The sequence below is a fragment of the Sus scrofa genome, chromosome 13 (assembly GCF_054392235.1).
Source record: "Sus scrofa isolate SSC_HxYL_T2T_F1_AM1 chromosome 13, Sscrofa_HxYL_maternal_Yorkshire_Landrace_v2.0, whole genome shotgun sequence".
Classification (NCBI taxonomy): Eukaryota; Metazoa; Chordata; class Mammalia; order Artiodactyla; family Suidae; genus Sus; species Sus scrofa.
The window spans coordinates 213,888,859-213,912,453 of NC_139395.1; the positions used below are offsets into that span (position 1 = coordinate 213,888,859).

A 23,595-nucleotide genomic window follows, 5' to 3' on the forward strand; every position below is an offset into this window, starting at 1 on the left:
ATCTAGTGAGGAGCTGACGGAGGTGACTGGAGACTCTCTGATGGGTCATCCAGCCATAAACCCACCTCCTTTTTGAATCCATTCTATATGCAAGGTGGTCTGTCTCCTTCAGGGTCTGAGAAAATTAAAAAAAAAAAAAAGAAGGAGAGGGAGGTGGGAGAAAGAGCAGGCAAAAAAGGAAGAAAAGATGAAACGTGGAGAAATAGCAAAAGGAAATGAAAAGAACTTTACGGCTCCGTTTCTCCTCCTGCCTGACCCAATTATCAGATTTTGCATTTAAGTTTAAGACAGTAGATCAAACAGCAAGAGGCACTTTGTACTTCTGCCAGGAGACCATATGATATCTCTCAGTGACTCTCCTGCATGCCAGGAATACGGAACCATGCCTCTCAGCCGGGCCTGCATATGGTGTGATGTGCAAAAAATAGCAAAATTCATCAGTGACTGTACTCGTGGATGATGTCCAGGATTTACGGCACTTTTTATCAGTTCAAGGGGGAAAAAAAGGCAAAGCACGATCTAATTATAACTCTCCACAATTAAGTCCAAAAGTCGAATGAGAACCGACAGACAAAAGGAGTGGGTCACGCTTACTCTGCAAAATCGATCCTCTTCAGGCTTGTTTTTGTGGGATACAGAACTTTTTACAAGGTAGGGGTCAGATCTGTTTTGGGTATTTGGACGTTGCTTGCAGTGGCTGTGTGCGTTCTCCTTGAACTTGAAGGCCTGGATGGCAGACGTCAACTGCTTCAAGCCGTTATGGTTTACCTCCTGAGAGAATTAGTCAAAGAACATCCTTTTTGTGTGTGTGTATGGAGATGTTTTATGTGGGCTTTGCATGGTATTTAAGTGGTTTTTATGCGTTTGGACAAGGATTTGACTTTGTGCAGCTCAGTGAGAAGATGCTTTGGAAAGGCCACTTCTCACTTCTGAGAATCATGATAAGTCCTGGGAAACCATGATTCTTCTCCAGGGCTGGGGATTTGCTAGGAGATGGGGCAGAGGGATGTTCTAATCTTCACAGTAATAAGTTTGGAAATGCTGGGTGTGACCTCTCCTCCACGGGTGGTGGTAGAACTAGCAGTGCTGACTTCTCCAAATTCACATTCAGATAATATTCCTTAGAAATATATATATATATATTTCAAATTCAGCCCTTTCTCTGGGAGAAGACTAAGGGTGGAGCATGGAAATCACTGTTTTGTTCTGATCCTGGATGGCTGGGGTTTAAAGACTGACCTCAGAGGTCACCTCCTCTGCAGGCTTTCCAAGCTCCCACTTTCCTTCACCCTGGGGGAAAGGCTTACTTCCTACTTTGTCACTACACTAGGCTCCTCACTGGTCAGAAGTCCTGTTAGGCTTTGCTGCAGCTATTCATTTATGCATCTTATTTTTCACATGTGTGAACTCATTCAACCTTCATAATGGGCCCCCAAGGTCAGAACAATTATGGTACCCATTTTATAGACTATTCCAGACCCCACAGCACTCTGATGGAAAACATGGGCTCAGGCAGCAAGAGCTGAACAATTGGTTAATCTGGAGGAAGAGTATACAGAAGTTCTTTGTATGACTCTTGCAACTTTCCTGTATGTTCAACTCATTTCAAAATAAAGAGTCAAAGACAGTCTCAGGAGTTAGGTAATCCTGGATTTCAGTACCGGCTCCACCACTAACCAGCTGTTTGTAAACTGAGGTTTTACATAGTTTAGCCCACTTAATCTTCATAATCCTCTAAGGTGAGGTAGGCATTATATATTTATCCCAACTGTGCACATGAAGAAGCTAACGCTCAAGAACGCCAAAGAAGCTGGTGCTTGTATATACTATGCTGATTATCCACAATTTGAAATGACTTAATAAGAAAGTGTTAAGTTCCCTAGAGCTTTGAAAAAAAAAAAAAAAACCAAAAAAAAAAAAACCAAAAAAAAAAAAAAAAAACAACTGTCGTGTTGGGTCAATTCCTTTTACAAAGAAAATTTTATGGAACACAAAATAGTTTCTAATTAAGACTGTGACCTGAAGAGATGGAGCATGTAACTTGAAGTTCCTTAACTTCTCTTAATTAATTTCTAGATAATAGACCAATGAGGAGAATCCACGAAAGGCTAAACATTTGGAAATTTGTTACTTTTATCCTTTCCTTGTAATCATTAAAATTTAAAGAATGGTAATTCTTTTACTTTATCTTAAGGAAACACATTATTATCTTGAAGGCTTTAATCACTTTCCAGGAACATTTAAATTTTTTGTTCTACTTCCTTCCACCCATCACCCATCCTTCTATCTCTTCAGCCATCATCCATCCATCAATACATCCATAGCCAACTTATCCAGTCATCCATCCATCCATCCATCCATCCATCCATCCATCTATCCATCTATCCACTTATCCATCCATCCTTCCCTCATCCATTATGTATGGTGTATGTACTATAGACAAGGTCTTTGTTAAAAGCAAGGTGCCTAGCCTGCCTTCACTGAGTTGAAAAAGGAGATGCATGCATAACCATATAGAGAGAGGGAGGTTAACTCCAACAGTTCAGAGGAGGGAGAAATGATTCTTCTATGAGGCCCATGAATTGCAACAATCAAACCTCAAGCACCACATATTTCACAGAACAAGCCTAACAACGTGTTGTGTGGTTCACCAACTTCTTATAAAGGATTTCTGTGGCCTGTCTGGATGGAACGGTACATTGCACTTATGTCTCCTGTGGAAGAACACTTTCTGGGACAACTTTAATGACCCTTTGTAGCGTTGTAACTGATCACTTAGAGACCATAATTTTCTAAACATAGTTCGAAAGAATTTCTCCTAAAGACACTACCACGCCAATGTTTAACTTGATGCGGAATTTTCATATCCACTACCCAGATCTTTACTGAATTTCATTTATTTAGCACCTGGATAACCTCACTTTTCATTAGAAAAACTTGAAATTTCATTGCTCACTGCTCCAATTCCTTGGGGAGTAATGAAACATTGAACCAGAGAGACCAACAGTGACTTCTGGGGCCTCTGTCCACTTGGTTTCTGTATCTATATCAATATTCTATAGCAAAATATCTTTCAATTCCATGGTAATTAAACACATAGTAGTTTTTCCTAGGCTCTGTGCCAAAGAACTTTGGAGTGAAAATGGATTTTATCTGTTGGCCTCATTTATCCACTCACTTATTATCTGCCTAGAGAAATGTATACTACACACTGGCCTAAAAAGCAAACACATGAAAATAACCAAAAGCAAACCCGTGTTCTCCCAAAGTGTGGGCAAATGCAATTATTATTTTCTGATTGTAGTGAGTCATCTGTTACCATCACTAAAGACACTGGCTATTTGAGAGTATTCCCTTGTGAATCCTTTCATAAAATAAATGATCACCTCGATTGGTCTTTTATGTAAATAAAGTATTTATATGTTAGGGGTGGTATTTACAATAGACTATCCTACAGTGGATACGTGAGTCGTGACTTTCTACTTAAAGGCAAATGTAGTTGGGGATTTTGCATGATCAGCTCTCTGGGATGATGAGACTGCCTCTTTCAGTTGGTGGTACATGGTCTTGTCCACAGCCATCATTTTCTAGGCCTCTTCTCTTAGATGTCCTGTGTCATCCAGCTGCATACATAGGACACGTGGATTACAAACCCCACTGCTCCCCTTAATCTCCGTGTCCTTAGCATTTCTCTCTTGCCCTGGTGGCGGGGTATCATTGACCTACAACCCCCCCTTTTTTTTTTGTCTTTTTAGGGCTGCGCCCACAGCATATGGAGATTCCCAGGCTAGGGGTCGAATTGGAACTGTAGCTGCCAGCCAGATCCAAGCCGAGTCTGCTACCTACACCACAGCTCACGGCAATGTGGGAGTTCCTGGGCCAGGGATCAAACCCTCGCTGCAGCAGCAACCCAGGCCACTGCAGTGACAATACCCACACCACCAGATACTTGACTCCTTGCACCACAAGGGAGCTCCTGATTCATTGCTTTTCAAAAATTTTCTTCTGTTTTTGTAAAAGCTAAGTGCGAAGAGATAAACTAACTGATAGTACTTCTTATTGATATGCCTGATGATTTTCAGTCATCTGAATGGGCACATGAGCAAGGTTGCTCAAAATCTGGACCTTCAAAGGGCAGAACGAGAAGGACTCATGTCCACAAAGACTGTCTGGGGTAGCTGATGATGTAGGGTCCATGCTAGCAGAAGAGGTGCCTGTACTCTGCCAAAGAACTCTTCTGAAACTAGGGCGAGCTTTGCATGAAACCCCATTTTCAAACCGAAACCATGAAAAAAAAAATGGTGGTTCAGTGTGGTTTTTTACTCAAAACCAGGTGATGCTTTGTGGTTCAGCCACGTTTTGACTTGAAGCCAGAGAGAGCTCACTATATTTGGCTGGATCTTGTTTTACGTTTCACATTCCATTTGGTTTTGTTTATCAAACTTGAAATCTGGGGTTCAGATGAGGGGTGCAAAATGAATAAAACAAAGGTGGGATGAAATCTGGTGCGGGTAGGGAGTTCCTGTTATCGTGGCTCAGCAGAAATTAATCTGACTAGTATCCTTGAGAATGCAGGTTCAGTCCCTGGCCTCGCTCAGTGGGGTTAAGGATCTGTCATTACCATGAGCTGTGGTGTAGGTCACAGACGTGGCTCGGATCTGGTCTTGCTGTGGCTGTGGCATAGGACACAACCCCTAGCCTGGGAACCTCCAATATACTGTAGGTGGGGCCCTAAAATACAAAAAAAAAAAAAAAAAAAGGGGAAATCTGGTGTAGATAAAGACAGCACTAGTTTTACAAGGGCCGCCCCACTGTCCTGGGTTACAGTCTGCTTCTGTTCTGTTTCCACATTCCTTCTGGAAAGGATCTTCAAAACAATAAATTGTTCCCCGGGATTTCCTTTAAAGGAGAAGAGTCATTAACAATGTACAAAAATAGCAAATCCCACCTTGTTCTTGCTTTTCTAATAGGACCATTAATAAATCCCTTCTTCAGGTCAGCCATTGAAATATTTGGAGAAAACACTTGAAGCGACATACTGTGACTTTATGTATGTGTGCAACACTTTAAGCTTCTACTCTGTGTTGTTTACCTTAACTTGTTAAATTGCCGCAATGTATCATGATATTTTACAGACAAGGAAATCAGGCTCAGAGGAATTGGATAACCTGTCCACATACCAAATGGGAAGGCAAGCAAGTGTAACACCAGGTAGACCTAGCGAGCAAGTGGCAGAAGAAAATGTTGTAGGTCTTTCTCTAGCTCTTTATTATACTGTGTTTCCTAGAAACCAGACCAAAGTTCTGGACTTGGAGAAGAAGCCAAAACATATCTAAGACCACTGCATGTAGTAAAAAGTGCCAAGAGTTGACCAGATGGCCACTTGCATAAGTTCACACAATATTATATGTCAATTGTATCCTTATAGAGCTAGAAACACTCTTTGTTGAAAACAGTGACATTTGGGACACTGAACAGTAGTTGGGTGTGGAATTTTTAGGGAGGAAGGGAAAACTAGTCATGGTGGGGAAATAGGGTGGATAAAATCCCAGAAATGAAAGGTTTGATGGTTGAAGTAAAGGTTATAACGGAGAGTTATGGAAAGTAACTTTGGATGGAAAGATTGAGACTAAATCACAGAGGGTTTTGGTTTTATGATCACTGAGTTATAGTCTAGTTGCTGAGGAAAACCATTGAATAGGTTTGAGTTGAGAATTAATAAATTCAGGGCAAAAGATTATGATTTAACTTGAGAGTTACTTGGGTCTCAATGGAAATTCAGATGAGGATGGAAAGTTATCCAATAATTGTCTTTTTAAAAAAAAATCACTGAAGAAAAATGAGTCATCCATATACTGTTGTAGCTCAACAGTGAGATATACTTGAAATTATAGGATAATACCAAGCTTTTGCTTGAATTTTGAAGTTAGAATCTATTAGCACATATCTTGAAGGAATACACTGTCAACTACCTGTTTTTCCAAGTGGAAAAAATTCCCCAAACCTCTGGGCTCTTTTTTTTTTTTTTTCATTATCCTACAGTCCACTCCACTGGAGTAAGAATAAATTAAATTTAGATGCTCCCTAATGAGAGATGTGAAATGCTAAGTGATAAGATTTGGTCAAGCGGGATTCAGTTTTGGAGGTTCCTAACCATCATGATATCTAAGATTTTACTCACCCCCTAAGAACCAATTTTTGTCCTCTTGGGAACACATGATCCTGACTCAAGCTTGCTTTGCATGCTGTTTTCATAAATACAATGGAAGCACTAATGTCTGGTGAACTCTGTGTTATAGAACGGAGGACAGATACAATCTCCAAGTCCACTAGACTGACAATGGACAGATGCCACCTGAGGGGTTAGATGCAAAGATCAGACAGAGAAATCAAAGAACTATTAGGGAGGGCAATCTTTTTTTTTTTTTTTCTCTCATGACATGTGGATACTCCCAGGCCAGGGACTGACCCATGCCATAGCAGAAACTCTAGCTGCTACAGTAACAATGCTGGCTCCTTAACCTGCTCTACCACAAGAGAACTCCCGGGAGGGTGATCTTAATAGGGCATCATAGTCAGTAATATCTTGGTTGATTCTGTTTTCTTCTAGCTACAAGTTCTTTCTTTAAAATAACTTATTTTATTATTTTTTTTAACCATGCGTCTTGGTAGGTGATGGCAGTAGGAAAGTCAAGAAAATACCGTAAGTCCCACAAAACACATGAAGGTGATCATCCATGTAATATACTTCTGAAGCCTTGAAATTACATTGGTTCTGCAACCTGTGTCACTTACACAGGCAATATCGCTTTAAGCAACAGCTGTGACAATGTTCATTTTAAACTAGATGGATGTTCTTTGGAGAAATCTCAATTAAAATAATAAAAAAGCGTGGCAATGTTTACTGCGGCACTATTTACAATAGCCAAGATATGGAAGCAGCCTAAATGTCCATCGACAGATAAATTGATAAAGAAGATGCAATATAATATACAATGGAATATTGCTCAGTTGTAAAAAGAATGAAATAATGCCTTTGGCAGCAACATGGATGGACTTAGAGATTATCCTACTAAGTGAAGTAAGTCAGACATAGAAAGATAAATATCATATGGTATCATTTATATATGGAATCTAAAAAATGATACAAATGAGCTTATTTATAAAACAGAAATAGAGCCACAGACATGGAAAACAAACTTCTGGTAACTAAAGGGGAAGAATAGGGGGAAGGATAAATTAGGAGTTTGGGATTAATATAAACACTCTACTATATATAAAATAGATAACCAATAGACACCTACTGTATAGCACAGGGAACTATACACAATATTTTGTAATAACCTCTAAGGGAAAAAAATTTGAAAAAATATGTATAACTGAATCACTTTTCTGGGCACCTAAAACTAACAAAACATTGTAATTCACCTATACTTTAATAAAAAATAAATAATAAAATAATTCCCCTCAAAACCCAAATTAAACAAACATTTAAAAAAATTTTATAATGATTTTTATTTTTTCCATTATAGCTGGTTTACAGTGTTCTGTCAATTTTCTTCTATACAGCAAGGTGACCCAGTCACATACACATATATACATTCCTTTTTCTCACATTATCATGCTCCATCATACATGACTAGATAGAGTACCCAGTGCTATACAGCAGGATCTCATTGCTTATCCATTCCAAAGGCCATAGATGGCATCTATTAACCCCAAATAAACAAACAGATAAATAAATAAAGCCAAACTGATAATTTAAGCCTGAGAGTGGTTAAGCATGTAGTTGTTTGTTTTTAACTGAATGTAGCTATTGTTTGAAATGTCCAATGTCTTCACCACATAAACCTTATGCCCAATGAAAAATGTATCCAAAAGCTCTACTACAATGAGTCTCTCCATTGACCAGGGTGAAGGTACTGCTTCTAGTTTACTTTCCTACGGAACATAAAATTCAGTGGTCCTTATGAGGGAAATAAGTGGGAACAATTTTTTTCACAAAGAAAGGAAATGAACACTTTTTCTTTTTCTTTTCTTTTTTAACCCACACCCAAGTATACGACAAAAAGCTTAGTTTCACTGTGTTGTGATTTGTACTTTCACAGGAAGAAAAAAAATACTGTCGAACTTGAGGATTCTATTTTTTACTAGAATAACAAGATGTCAGTCATTGTAAAAAGAACATTACTGGAAAGTTGCTTTCTTTCTTTCTTTTTTTTTTTAATCTTGTCTACCACAGCTTCATATGTTTCATAGCTGTGTATTCCCTGGTGAAAAGCACTAAACTTTTCAAACTTTTCAACATTTGCTGCTCATTCTGTGAGCCAGATCAGGGCTAGGAAATTCCAATATTTAAGAACAGCTGTCGAGAGTAATTAAGGGATTGTCTGATCGTTCTACCAGCGCTGCTGATAAAGTGTGGGCTGCTTGATTATTTAAACCTCTGCATGCTTGAAGGTTCCTTTTTTTGATATTGAAGTATGTCTTCTTAAGCCACTTGGATTCAAAAAGGAGTTTTTAGGTGGTCATGGGGTCTCCCTAGCCAAAATTCGTAGACAAAAATAACCCTTTTATTCATACTGGGCCAGGTAAGCTCTTTATGTCTTTTAGGAGACAGATGTTCTCCCTTGAGTTAGAAAGAGAAAAGCTCCACTCTTTCCAGTAGGCTCTGAGCACTGAAGGTTCCAAGCAGGCAGGGTTAATTGGCAGCCATCAAGGATGCTGTGCATATTCCCAGGCCCAAGTTCTAGAATATCATTTGTGACCCACACAACCCACTGAATGAGAGAAAGATTCTTTATAGATTTGGCTTTGCTCTTAAACATATGCTTCAAGCTTTATACGCTGTAAGTCCTCTTAATTTTTTTCCTGTAAGTCACAGTTTTATGACCAATTTTTTCCCCCCATAGATTGGCAACTGAGAGGTCAATGCAAGCACTTTCTATAATCACCCTCAAATAGTATTTATTAAGAAAAACCTTTCCATGGATGCTTTACCAGGTGCTCTACAAAGAGAATTATATGGGTGTGTACATGATTTGGAAGAGCTTAGAGTCTCATTGAGGCAGACCTTGACAAACAAAGGCTCACATAAAACCCTCTGTGTCTGGGGACAGCCATATTGGTCAACTTTTTGCAAACTTTCTTTCTGAGTGGTTATTACCTATGCACTATATCTGTTGTCCAACCTTTTGATTCTCTTCCCCCAAAACTTATACATCACCTGGTAAGTCTATGTCATAGCTTGTTTTAAGCCTCCTCTGTTTTTAAGTGCCTTTGGTAGCACTTAGATGATGTTCACAGTAACACAGAAACATCAGCTTGGAAAAGCTAGGCTAAGTTTTCACTCACAAGCTTTTCTCTCCTTGGTCCAAAGTGCAGAGCTGAAGGTAGGACCAAGAGTCAGATATGCTGGCTCTGCATGGAGGGCTGAGGTGTGGAACTCACCAGACTCCAGAACCAGGCAGACTGGATCCCAGCACAGCCCTCCCCTCCACTGGTATGTGGCCTGGGGCAAGCTGCTTGCTGTAAGATGGGATAGTAATAACACCTACCCTACTGGCTGTTGCCAGGATTAAATGGGGCAATATATATAAGGGCTTAGAACAGTGCTTGGCTTGACAGTAAGTGCCATATAAAGAACTGCTGTTATTATTTTGATCCTGGCTTTGGCCCTGAGGAGCAGATCTTAGACCCCTCTGGGTCTCCATGTGAACAATGGACTAAGGTCTCTGAAAACACTGTCTTATTGTTTTCTTTCTAAATAAGGCAACTTGCAAACACCCAGGGGAAGTCCCAGAAAGGAGGGAATCATATAACTTATCATCAAAATAGAATACTTTTCAGGTTGAGTGGAGATGCTATTATTAATTAATAACTATACTGGGACAAAAGGTATAAGCCAAGCCAGTGTGGTCACCCCACTTACAGCAGGTAATGTTGTGAGTCGTCCATAGCCTAGGGACCAGCGACTCATTGAAGATGTAAGGGTGTTTATATTGTTACAGGTTGTAAGGGTGGCATCTGAATAGTACACAATTGAAACAACAATTTCCAAAATGTGCTGTACTGTTTGGCCTCTCACTGTTATTCAATGACCCCCTTCAGTGATTCCCATCTCACAGGCAAAGTAAGGATCAACATCACTTAAAGAAAAAACAGACTTGGATTAAAAATCTGTCAGACTGATTTTTATTTCTGCTGAGTTTTCTCTTATAAAGCTACCTTCACCATCCCAAGAGAAAGTTTTCCCCATTACTGATGGAAAGTTAAGTCTTCTCATAAGGAGGATTTCCCTTCCAGAAATTCAAAACGAGAAAAAGTATCAGACAATGTGGTTTTGTGCCAGCGGACAGCCCTTTCCAAAGATTTAAACAGAATAATTTGTTTTTCATGGTTTATAGGTACCAGATAAAACCTACATGGAAAAATGGACAGAGAGAAATGGAAAATAAGACACCGAATCTGGAATCATAAGCTTAAAAAGCAATTTGTTTTAGTTCAGCTGTGCCCAGAAATAACTTGAGGTTAACAAGTGAGTATTTCTACTGGAAGAATCAGCTACAATTAGGTCACCAACTTAGAGAAGACGTAGGCGGAAATTTAAACACCAAGTCTATGATTATAAAGGTACTTTATCAGCAGAACTGTCAGCTATGGATTGTTGACTTAAAATGATTAAGAGGCTAAAATATCAAAGAGGAAGATGAAGACTTTGCGGAAAGATCCCTGTTGAGATCACCAGCAACTGAGGGTCTGAATGTGAGAGAGTTGCTTTAGGAACATTCCTTGGGGAGTGAGTTTTGAATTCCTTGACTTCTCCATCAGTCTGAGGTGAAAAAACAGAGATACTTGCTTCTTCCTGAAGGCCCTGTTCTGGCCCTACAAACCCAGGTCACACTTTACTTCTGGTGGTGACAAAATGAGAGATCTGTTGCTGTTTGGGATAACTGAGATGTGGTAATACTCCTTATTTCCTGTTGAAAGTTAGATATTAAAAAACTCTAGCAGTACCATTCAAAATTCCTACAAAAAGCAATAAACCAATAAAAATGTGGAATCCTTGGACCTGGCACCAAGAATAGATTCTGCATGGATTGTCTTAGCTTACCCAAGAATGGATTTATTTTTTTCCCCGGAAGTTTATTAAGTCTAAAAATACTTAACTGTTAATTTGATAATGATCATTGCATTACTTATGGCTTCAATAATGACTAGACTTTCTAAATATTTGGATCCACATGAGCCATGGAATTTGGAAGACTATTATTTCCTGTTATGTTGATAACTGACTTTTCATGATGGGTGTTTTACCGGATCATTCATTTGATCCATTTTGTTTGATCCTTTTGATGCTCCAGACTAGTAAATGATGACTGATTTTTTTGAATTTTCCATTCACCATAATAATATGGCTTCAGTTTCACGATGGTTGTGTTTATTTCCTTAGCAGCGAAAATGTCCTCAGACCTGACTTTTTGGTAATTATATGTCGTTGTCATCAGTGCAGTGGGAGCCCCCATTTCAAATTTCTCTTCTTTACATGGGGCCAATGTTTGAACAAAAGCCTGAAAGGGTGGGTCTTAGAACAGATGCTAAACATGTAGCAGTGAAGTGAGGCTTACATTGGGAAATATACAATGCCATGGTTTGCTGGGCACATTCATTGGTGGGAATCAAGGCTGAGGCTGTGTACAGATGGAAGGGGCTTCCTTTAGTCTTACATTCACTGAGTGCCTGGTTCCACTCCCTTTGTCACATGTATGTTCGCCTTTAATCTCCCTGAATCATTGCAATGCTACATTGCTGTGCCCTCTCCAATCGGAGATTTGGTTTCTTTTGCTGTATATGAGGCAGAGAAAACTCTACTAGGGACATATTTTTATTTTTATTTTTTTCTTTTTTGGCCACACCTGTGGCATATGGAAGTTCCAGAGCCAGGGATCAAATCAGAGCCTGAAATGGGACCAAAATGCTATAGCAGCAGCCACGGAAGATCCTTAACCCATTGCGCTGGGCTGGGGATTGAACCGGCACCTCCGCAGCAACCCAGCAACTATAGTCAGATTCTTAACCCACTGCACCACAGCAGGAACTCCAAGGACAGACTTTTAAATCCAGTCTATCCATGGAACTACCACTGATAATCTGATGTTAAGTAAAATGAAAATTTACTGTTGATAAAGGTGTAGTTCTTATGAGAGAGTCACAGGGTCAGAGAGAGAGAGGGAGAGGGAGAAAGACAGACATAAAGAGAGAGAGACAGAGAGACAGGGAAGGGGAGATTGGGTTGGGAAGGCTACCATCCACTAGACTCTGAGTCTTGCTGCCATTTTTTTTCTTCTTCTTTATGATTAAAAAAGTTTAGACTCATGAACAGCTTGTGATATTATCTCCACTTTTAGAAATAGGAAATGAACTCAGAGGAATTAAGCCATCCCTCAAGATCACACGCCCAGGCAGCAATAGAACCAAGATTCGAAGCCAAGCTGGCATGCTGTCAAAGTCTCCTCCACTATGCTGTTAACCCAGAGAATCTTCACAACAGTCCATGCACCTGGTTCTATGTCCTCTGCACTCAGCAGGCTGCAAAGGGAGAAGGTACTAAAATGGACATGTTGTCAACCAGAAAGTGTATGAAGTTGAATTTTTAGAAGAATAAGGCCTTACTGGACACTCCACATCATGCCCCAAGCATCAGTTTTGTCTATCGATGTAACTTCTAGGAAGGTTAAGCATTAGAAGCCTTAGTGGTGACGTGGGTCACAGGAAGTGCTGAGCTAAAATACTGCATGAGTCATTCTTTCCAGAAACAATGGCCTTTATGTCTCTCAAACTCTAGAGAGTTTTACAAATTGGGGTAAAATTAGAGCTAGTTAAATGTAATATTATGACTACTACTAATAAATACTAAAATAAATTGAGTTCTGCTAAATCACTTTGCTTTTTGATATGTTATCAACATGTTGGATTCTCTGCTTATCAAAACACCTGATAACATGCCACATGTCTTCTGAGTGTAAAATAAATGCCATTTACAATATATGTAATGATGCACAGTCTTTTCACTGTATTATCTCACTCACACAACCTGTCTTGTGTTTTGGACCTACAACACACTGGGTTCTTGGACAGCCAGGGATGGGTTTTTAAAAACATGATGGAGGCAGAGTAAATAAAACTTAGTCACAATTGAGTGTGGAGGTGAAGTCAAGTCTGAAATTTTAACCCCGGTGACTAAGGGCTAGTTGCCAGAAATAGGGAAGTTGGAAAGTCTGAGACGATGATGCACAGGTTAGAATAATTATAAAAAATTTGTGTCCACGTGGTTTTGTGATTCCAACAATACTTAGAAGACTTAGAGTAGAAAAGTAAGTTGTGGGGTTTCTACAAGGGAGGCACCTTGCAGCAGGTATTTTGTGTGACTAAATAATGAATGTGAGGAACTCAGAACCTGCTGAAAGGTAGAAGGGAATTCATCTGACTACTGGGTTGAAAGCCCTTTGTTTCTTCACGGTCCAGTCACAGTGTCTAGCAATAGGGTTGCTGGGAATGGGCAGCTATAGGCTGCTGGGGAGACCTCCAGGGAATGATGGAGAGGCCGGTCAGGCCCGTCATGGTGGGACAGTGATTATCAAGGTGCCCACTGGCTTGAGAGCAGAGGTGGCCAGAGAACTCTGGATTCCTCATGGAGGTGGCAACTGCCGTCTGTAGGAGTGAGGTGGGTAGACAGGATGGAGCGGAGGATGTGGAGGAACATTCCAGAATGTAAGATCTTGAAATGGTACCATGTTTGCTCTGAACACTAGTAGCCTATGGTGAACATTGAAATTTTCCAAGACCAACAGTTGCCCAACCCCCATCCCGATTTCCTGCTCCAAAAGTTGAGTGTGGTCCTTGGGACACCTTATGGAGGTTCCTCCCATGTTCCTTAGTGGGTTTGTCTTCCTTTCCCACATATGGACAGAGACTATTATGAATGGGATACATGTGTATCTTATTCAATCGTTATTTATTATCCTTTACTATATTATTAGTCTTTATTGAAATCAACATTTCTTTCTCCAATGAGGGTGCATCAGGTATAAGAAGTAGTTTTAGAGAAATGTGTCTACTGGTCTATTAGGCTAGAACTCTTTAACCAGACTCTGCAGACTGGGTGCTGCCCATTGTCCACCCCCTCGATGTCTCCACCTTAACATCCAGCAATCATCCAGCCATGCCAGCTGTGTGTCACAGGCTGGCACCATTTGTTCCCTCAAATATGAAACTTGAAAGGTCAGGATTCGACATTAGGCACCAAGGTCCCAGTCCAGGAGACTCTAAAATTGAGGTCAGGAACAACTAGCTCCACATGATGGGGCAGGAGGGGATGTGTGGGGTACCAAGAGTGAGCCATGGTCCCTGGAGTGCCCCCCGCCCCCAATATTCCTGTCCACTGGACATGTCTGAATGTGTGTTTATTTGGAAAGAAGATCCTTGCAGATGCGATTCGTTGAATTTAGGATGAGGTTACTCCAGATTAGGGTAGGTTCTAAGTCTAATGACTCATGACCGCTGTGAGAAGAGGAGACACCATATGATGTCACCTCTATGAGGAATTTAAAATATGGCACAAACGAACCTATCTACAAAATAGAGATAGGCTTACAGACATAGAGAACGGACTTGTGGTTGCCAAGGGTGGAGTTGGAAGGAATGGGATGGACTGGGAGTTTGGGGTTAGTAGATGCAACTTATTACATTCAGAATGGATAAGCAATGAGGTCCTACTGTACAGCACAGGGAACTCTATCCAATCCCCTGGGATAGAACATGATGGAAGACAATATAAAAAAGGGAAGGAGTGTGTGTGTGTGTGTGTGTGTGTGTGTATAAGACTGGGTCACTTTGCTGTACAGCAGGAATTGTCACAACACTGTAAACCAACCATACTTTAATTTTAAAAATGTACAAAAGAGAAAGAAGAGGATACACACACAGAGACACAGGGAGAACACATGTGACGGCAGAAGCAGAAATTGGGGCAGGGCAGGGAGCCTTTAAGGAAGGTCAGGAATTCCTGGGAGCCACCAGAAGCAGGGAAGATTCTTCCCAGAGCCTTAGGTGAGAGCATGGCTCTGCTGACAACTTGGCTTTGGACTTGGAGCCCCGAGAACTGTGAAACAGTGACTATTACTGTTGCTTTAAACCACCTCATGTGCGGTCATCTGTCAAGGCAGCCTGGGACACTGCCTCATCCCCTAACCCTGAAGACTGACTTGTCACTGCTCAGCTGGAAGGCCCCTCCCTAGAGCCAGAGCCCCCACCCCAACGCCCCTCCCCTAAGTCTCAGGATGAAGCCCCTTCTGAGGCTTCTTGCCCAGGTTAGCGCCTTTCCTTGGACCGCCCCTTGTCCTGACAGCGTTTTGACCTACACCTTTGTTCCTTGGAACTTCCATCAGCAGCTTCACCAGGAACGTTGTTTTGACTACGCCACCAGTTTCTAAACTCCCCACTGTGTGGTTTCCAGGTCAGCCCAACGGCCTTGGTTCTGTGAATCACAGATACAATTAAATCTCTCTTCGCCCCCCTTGTGGCCGGGGTTTTCGGTGCCTTAGTGAGAACAGGGGCATGAGGGAGTTTCTGAGGAAAGCCAGACACGTGAGGGGGCCCGGGTGCCGACATGAGGCGGGCAGCACCTCGGAGATTAGGGGGCAAGGGGTGGGAGTGACAAATGAAGTCCCCAGGAGCTCAGCTTCCTGGCGGCGAAGACAGCTGTTGATTCCTGAGGCACTATTACAGGACCCAATAGAGAAAGTGAGGGGGCTTTGTGAAATCACTTAAAACGGACTGCAGGTCACGGGGGAGACCAGGCACGTGGGAGCACCCACGTGCTGTCTGTTCCTCACAGGAATGAGAATCACAAAGGTGGGTTTTGTCGTGATCTCTACAGGGGGAGGCTCCCTTTGAAGTCTGACATCACTAAAAAGAATCCTCATATAACCAAAACAGGAAAAGAAAACCAACCAACCAACCAACCAACAAACATGTCATCCTGGCCAGGAGCAACCAAGCCCCAAGGAATACCGGGAACGGCTCTGTAGGCACCAGAATTTGGTGAAACCGGAAGTTGCTCCGGAAGAGAAAGGAAAAAGACAAGATTCTTCACCTGCCTGGAGGATGCTGCGTTTGTGGGAAGGCTCTCTCCTGGGTGATGCCAGAGACCCAGGAGGAGGAACAGCCCCTGCCCCAGGGCACGAGTGGCCCTGGGCAAGGTACAGAGACTCAGAACCTCAGTCTCTTAATTCTAGATGAAGTGATTCCTGCTCACCCATTTTGCCCTTGCAGGGTTGTGTGGGGCTCAGGGGAGACCTAGAGTGTGAATTCACTCTGCAAGTTTCCAGGCAACCTACAGATGTAGACAAATAAGGATGGGCCCCCACTCGATGCTGGCCCCAGGATGCCCTGGACTCCCCATTTACCTGCACCATGCCAGGTGCCAGCTAAGGTGGGGGCTGGAGAACATCACAGAAGCCCAGCTCCAGGAATCCCCGTGAGTCAGGACTGTTCTTTACTCTGCATCGGCAGTGCATTTGTGACATGGCCAACAGGAAGCACGGTGGCAGAGAGACAGAGAGATGGGTGTTGCTTCTCTTTCCAGGGCATCAGGAGGGTGGTTCCCTGATGAACCACCTTCCCAAGGGCTGTGCCTTTTAGGCATGAGTCCACATGCGTTTGGCGGTACAGTTCCCAGGAAAAGAATGGGGAGGCCTGGGCACCCAGCCTGCAGCCCCGTCGGGGGTTTCTCTGAGCCTCAGGGTCTCTGAGGATTTTCACAAACTGCTATTGGCTCCCCCTCTGTCTTCAGCTGCGAGACCCTGTCCTTCCAGACTGCCGAGATGCTGCCTCCCTCATGAAGCCTCCCCTGATCCTGCCTCAGTGCACTGGATTCCCCTGGGCCACCGCAGCTGGGTAGTGCTGCTCACTACTCGGCTCTGTCCTCCCCTACTCATCACTCATTGTAAAGCTGGGCCAGGGATGCTTTGACTAATGATTATTATTTGGATGGCCTTCTGTCATGCCCAGGGTACGGTCCCGGATCCAGTGCATCTGTGTGGTAGTCAGCAGTTGGTGGATCCTGATTCAGTAGCAGGTGGTGGGCAGGGCAGCTTTGGGTCCCCAAGCAGAAGAGTAGGGGTATGACTCTCTAGGCTTGGGGACCCCCCAGATCCTTAAAGGAGGCTGTTATTAACGTGGGGTCAGGTAAGTGGGGGAGACCCAGAACATCTGCCTCTGGTAACCCCAGCTCTCCTTATGCTGATCTCTCTACTTTCCACCCTACTCAAGGCAACCTCTTAGTTATAAATGATTAATGGTTTACTCTTCCCTGGAGAGCTGCCTTCTTAGAGGTTACTTAAACCTAAAGTGAAAGGCCTTGGGGTTGTGCTAGAAGGGCAGAGAGGGAGGAAGTTGCTTTTAGAGGACGAGGGCTTTCCCAGGTTTCTGAAGTCACCCCTTCGAGTGGCTGCGTGGCGTGGTGTGCCCCCATTGACATGGTTTCTCTCATTCCAGGTTAATTCGGTAACTCTGAGGACATTCCCTTTCTCTCTGACTCTCTCCACCCAGCCTAGCTTGAAAGACACCCTGCCCCCCAAAGCAGCTTCGGGGGAAACGTTGAAAGTCCGTGGGTCACAGGCGTGTCTGTTCTGGAATAATTTAAATGTCTTGGTGCTGGAAAAATGGAAATGTCTCCTTAGAGTTCTGACTGCAGTGCTACAGCTGGCTACAGGCTGTGGTGTGCAGGTCAGAGCTCAGGGGTCAAGCTGTAATAACACTGCATTCTCTGCTGCAGGCCCCTGTAGACTCCCTGGGCCTGGCCAGTCACATCTGTAAGTGGAAGGAGGTGGATCCCTGGCTATGCTCTGAGGCACCAGGTTACTAAACTTCCCTCTGCTTCCAAGTCCTCATCTCTGGGGGGGAGAGAGGGATGCTGCTCAGTGGGTGGCAGGAGTTTGAAACAGAATGACACGAATAGAACACCCAGCTTAGGGGTGGAAGCCCAGTCGATGAGCTGCTTTCACAATGGCTAGAATCACTTCCCCCTCTGAGCTCAGTGACTTTAAGTTTATTTTTCTGCCATAGGACTGACCTGGGGCCTCTGAGATTCTATCTCTTTGCTCCTTTTCTGAACTGCTCCCATCCTGAAGGGTTGTTTTGTATGTCAGTTTCATTCAGAGACCCTGACTCTCCGGAAGACCAGGTGGGTCGATGCAGCAGGTGAAGCATCCAGTGGATTGGCAAATAGAAAGAATCTCTTTTGGAGTGTAAACTGGTACAAGCACTATAGAAAACAGTATGAAAGTTCCTCAGCAAACTAAATACAGAACTACCATACAATCCAGCAATCCCACTCCTGGGCATATATCCAGCCAAAATTGTGATTAAAAAAGACATATGCACCCTTATGTTCATGTCAGCACTATTCATAGTAGCCAAGACATGGAAACGACCTAAATGTCAGTTGACAAAATGAATGGATTAAGAAGTGTGGTACATATACACAATGGAATACTATTCAGCCATAAAAAATGAGGTTACCCCTTGGGTGATTTGCAGCAACATGGATGCAACTAGAGATTCTGATACTAAGTGAGGTAAGTCACAAAGAGAAAGACAAATACCATATGATATCACTTATATGTGAAATCTAAAATATAGCACAAATGAACCTATCTGCAGAACAGAAACAGACTCACAGGCATAGAGGACAGACTTGTGGTTGCCAAGAGGGAGGGGAAGGGAGTAGGATGGATGGGGAGCTTGGGGTTAGTAGATGCAAACTATTACATTTAGAATGGATAGACAATAAGATCCTACTGCATAACACAGGGAATTATATCCAATCTCCTGAGATAGACCGTGATGGAGAGGAATATTAAAAAAATGTATATATGTGTATGACTGAATCACTTTGCTGTATAGCAGAAATTGGCATAGCATTGTAAATCAACTGTGCTTTAATTAAAAAAAAAAGAAAAAAGAAAAGGAAGATTCCCTTTTAAACTGGAAACTCTACAGAGTTTTCTTGTGATACAAGTAAGGTCTGGACCCTACGAACTGCAGAGGACCTGCAGAAGGTGATTGCTTCCAGAAGCTTCCCCAGGTAGAAGCAGGGATCCCTGAGATGGGAGAGTTATGTGTATAATGGTGTTGATCATCTGTATGTATAGGCTTTGCATCAAAGAGAATCAGGTGTGTGTCTTTGCCTCAGTGGTGAAGATGGACAAAGGTGATAAGTCATGAGAGTGGATCAGAAGGACAGGTTTTGGTTGAAAGCCTTCAAGACAGTGATGCTCACGACCCTGCTGTTGTATCATGAACAAGGGTGACATATATATGTGCATCTGGGGACACCTCCTTTAAGACATACAACAAAAAAAAAATGAATTTTTATTGACATTTTTCATATAACTAGGCAAAAGCAACTTTTTCATAGGCCATATCAGCGTTGTGCTTCATTTGGGATCACGATGCCACAGGCAGCCCATAGATTTGCTCTGCAAGCTAGACAGTTCAAGTGAATGCTGGGTCATTCTGGCCAACCTGGATTTTGGAGAACTGGAGACAGAATGTTTGTGTCTCTGGCAAATTCATGTTAAATCCTGATGTCCTGGGTGGTAGTATTTGGAGGTGGGACTTTTGGGAGATAAATAGGTCATGAGGGCAGAGCCTTCGTGGATGGGATTAGGGTCCTCATAAGAGACCCTAGGGATCCCCTGACCCTTCTTCCATGGGAGGACACACAGGGAAATGGTCACCTATGAACCAGGGAAGCCACCCCTTGCCAGACTCCAAATCTGCCAGGACCTTGACCTTGGACTTTGCAGCTTCAGGACGGTAGGAAATAAATGCCTCTTGTTTATAAGCCACCCATGTACATACCGTGTTTCAGTTAGGGCAGCCCAAGTGGGCTACTACAGTTGAAGGCCAGAATCAACCATCAGGGTTGCTTGGTGGCTTCCATGGACTGTCAGGGAGGGTGAAGCCCAGGGTCTCGGCCCCTGTGCCTCTACCTTGTCTGCCCTTTTGCTAACCAACCTGACCAGTAGGGGGCTTTCTGAACATACCAGACCCCTTCCTGCCCCTGGTCCTTCACCATCGCCCTCCCTCCAGATGAGACACCCTCTCCCCTCTCTTCCCCTGGCTCAGTTCTTCTAGTTAAAGAATATTCTTATCTTCCGTTGCCTTCTTGAAGTGCTTAGTGTCCTGCCTATGCTTCTTGGCTTGTCCTGTTGGCCTGTGTCCTTGTCTGTCATTCCCAAAGGGGGCCTGGGAGCCATGGCTGTGCAGTTGACCTCTGTGAAGCATCCAAGACACTTGACTGACTCTATATTATTCTGCATAGCTCTCAAGGTGGGCCAGCCACCTTCCTAAGCATGTCACAATAACCAACGAGGCAGGGGTTACTACCATTCCTATTTTACAGGTGAGGAAATAGAGCACAAAGAGGTTATTTGACTTGCCTGAGGTCACACAACTAACAAGTGGTGGATGGGGTCCATATGGCCTGAACTGGGTTGAGTAGCCTCCCCCCAAATTCATATGCACCCAGAGATGTGGAGCATGACTTTCTTTGGACATAGGGTCTTTGCAGAAGTAACTAGTTAAGCTGAGCTCATATGGGGTTAGAGCAGGCTCTAAACCCACTGACTGATGTCTTTGTAAGAGAGAAAACAGAATCACATAGAGGGAAGAAAGACTCTCAAGATGATAGAGGCAGAGGTTGAGGTTATATTGCTGGAAACCAAGGAAGGCCAATTGCTAGCAACCAGAAAAATCTAGGGGGTCAGGAAGGATTCTTCCCCCAAGCCTTCAGGTAGGGTGGCCCTGCCTTAATTTCAGACCTCAGGCATCTGGAACGCTGAAGGAAAATTTTTCTTTAGTTGTTTTCAGCTATCCACGCCATGGGCACTCATCACGGCAGACACAGAAAAATAATAAACCTCCTCTCAGATAGAGAAGGAAAAGCTTTCTCAGGGTCTGTGGCATTCCTATTTCTTCCCTGGACAGGGGAGAGGGCCAGTAGGCCTGCTGGCAGGATTCTTAGACCCTCAGACTGCTCATACACTGCACGTGCCTGCCTGTCCTTTCCTGAGACGGCATTTTGGGAGGGACACCAGACTGCAAGGCAGGAGCTTGGGGCACATTCTTGGCTGCTGGACTTTTGGGGAAGGCTGGAAGTAGCCACCTGGTGCCTCAGTTTTCCCTTTGAAAAAATGGGGCCTGTAAGTGAATATGAGCCAGGTGCTGTTCTAGGCACTAGGAATGCAATAGACAGTGAAACTGACCACATCTCTGCTCCCCCATGAAATTAACATTCTAGGGGAGATAGGGTATGACTCAACCAGTAAACAAGAGATAATTTGAGTGTAACAAGGGATGCAAAGAAAAATTCCCTTCTCAGAAAGTGACAAGGTGTCATAAAATTAAACATTGTAAAAAAAAGCTAAAAACCCCCAAACTGAAGAGTGATATTTTTTGACCATGTTAACCATCACACAAATGTCTACATAGCAGTCCAGGCAGGACCCTGTGAGCTCAGACTCAGTGGTCCTCTGCCTAGCCCTGCCAGAGGCTGGCCTAATGTGGGGCCAGAGGGGCCCTTCCAAGTCTAGTTTCTCTATTGCAGGGTCAGCAATAAAAGGGATGACTCAGCAGGCAGCATGCCTGGACCTTGCAGGAGGGAGTGTGTGTCCCCCAGGCTGGGCCTCCAGGCTGCTTTGGCAGCAGGGCCAGAGGCTCCCTCAAAGAGCTACTCTCTTTCCCCACCAGGAAGAGCTTCAGGGGATCCTTTGGGGACACCTATGAGAGGTGCAAGGCACTGGATGTGCCTTTTGTCTGAAGATGCCATCCCCCTGGGGGTACCTCTCATGTGGTCACTTTGAGAAAGACACATGGAGCCAATTTCAGTCACTCTTAAAACTTCCAAGAAGAACAAAAGGCAAACTTTCCAAATATAATGAACTTGATAATGAACTAGAACAAAGAGCATTCTAGATATAGGCACAGTAAGTTAGCTGTGCAGTAGGTAATAGAAAATACATGGAGCTGGAGTTCCCGTTGTGGCTCAGCAGTAACAAAACTGACGAGGATCCATGAGGTTGCAGGTTTAATCCCTGGCCTCGATCATGGTGTTGCCATGAGCTGTGGTGTAGGACGCAGACGCAGCATGGATCTAGCGTTGCTGTGGTATAGGCCAGCAGTTGTAGCTCCAATTCAGCCCCTATGCTGGGAACTTCCATATGCTTCCGGTGTGGCCCTAAAAAGTGAAAAGAAAATATAAGAAAATACAAGGAGCTATTAGCGATGGGATAACACAAACCATTATTTGAAAATAGAACTATTTTGGAGAGAAGAACAATTTGGAGCTCCTGTGTTCCTGGTGACTTTCCACTCGATTTGCCTTCTCAGGTCAAACACCATTACTGTGGGGCACCATGGGGTTGCAGGAGAATACTGGCCTGTCTGCTCATTCCCACACACATGCACACCAACACACACAAGCAACAGAGGAATGGGACAGTGGTGGGGCAGGGGGAACTTGGATTAAATGCAATGGCCTAATTTCTTCCACATCACTCATTGAAATTCCCCACTCACTCATTTTCCTAAAAGCTGATTTTCTCATATACTTTGAAGTTAGGCAAGTGGGTTTGAGGAAAGTCATATTCCCTTTGAGGTGTCTGCCTAGGAACATGCCAAATTATCTCAAGAGCCCCTTCAGCAACAGGAGAAGGCTCCCTGGGGTAAGTGAAGATGGAGAAAAATCCTAACCCAAGAAATATGGAGCTCATTTTGACAGTCATTGGATGGCTTAGTGGTTCCAGAGCAACCAGGGGAAATAAGGTTTTCTTGATGGTTGACATTCAAAGTTTTCATAAGAAAATTAAAAATATGATCAATATTTTATAACAACTTTAAGTGGAGTATAATCCATAAAAATATTGAGTCTCCATGTGTTATACCTGAAACCAATAGAACATGGTAAATCAACTACACTTCAAAAAATAAAAAGAATCTTAGAAGCAATTTCATAAATGTGGAGGAAGGGTAGGATATTTACCCAAGATGTAAACTGTCTAAATGAAATGATCCATTATCTTTTTTCCATCGGTGAGGGTCTCACGCAAGCTTTCCTGTTTTAAACTCATGCACATCTACATCGACAGTGTTTATGCTTGCAGAGAAATTGCTCAATAGATGTAGGTTGATCTAAAAAAAACCCCAGACATTGGTATTTGTATCTATATGAGATGATGGATGCAACGAATCTTATTGTGGTCATCATTTCACAGTACATGTAAATCTTTATGTTGTACACCTCAGACTTCCCAGAACTGTCTATCAGTTATATCTCAATAAGGGGGGCGGGGAGAATGGAAGAAAAAAAAAAAGCTGGCATTCAGTTCCAGCCTAAACATTGTTTGGGAACCTCTGTTCCTGTCCACCCTCAGAGACCTCAGCCAAATTCTGGGGCGGTTGGTTTGGTTTCCTGGCTGGAATTGCGACACCGTTGGGGCAGAGTCTTGTAGCTGCAGACAAGCCTGTGAA

The 23,595-nt window shown here is 43.1% G+C and overlaps 1 protein-coding gene and 1 long non-coding RNA gene across 6 annotated transcripts in view; one reads left to right on the forward strand and one right to left on the reverse strand.

Annotated features, from left to right (window-relative positions):
- The window catches only part of RUNX1 (RUNX family transcription factor 1), a 263,788-nt gene that overhangs the window by 179,325 nt on the left and 60,868 nt on the right, over positions 1–23,595 (reverse strand).
- LOC146397880 (uncharacterized) lies at positions 515–13,047 on the forward strand. Its single transcript, XR_014825155.1, has 2 exons — positions 515–651; positions 10,407–13,047. It is a non-coding gene; the product is annotated as an uncharacterized LOC146397880 (long non-coding RNA).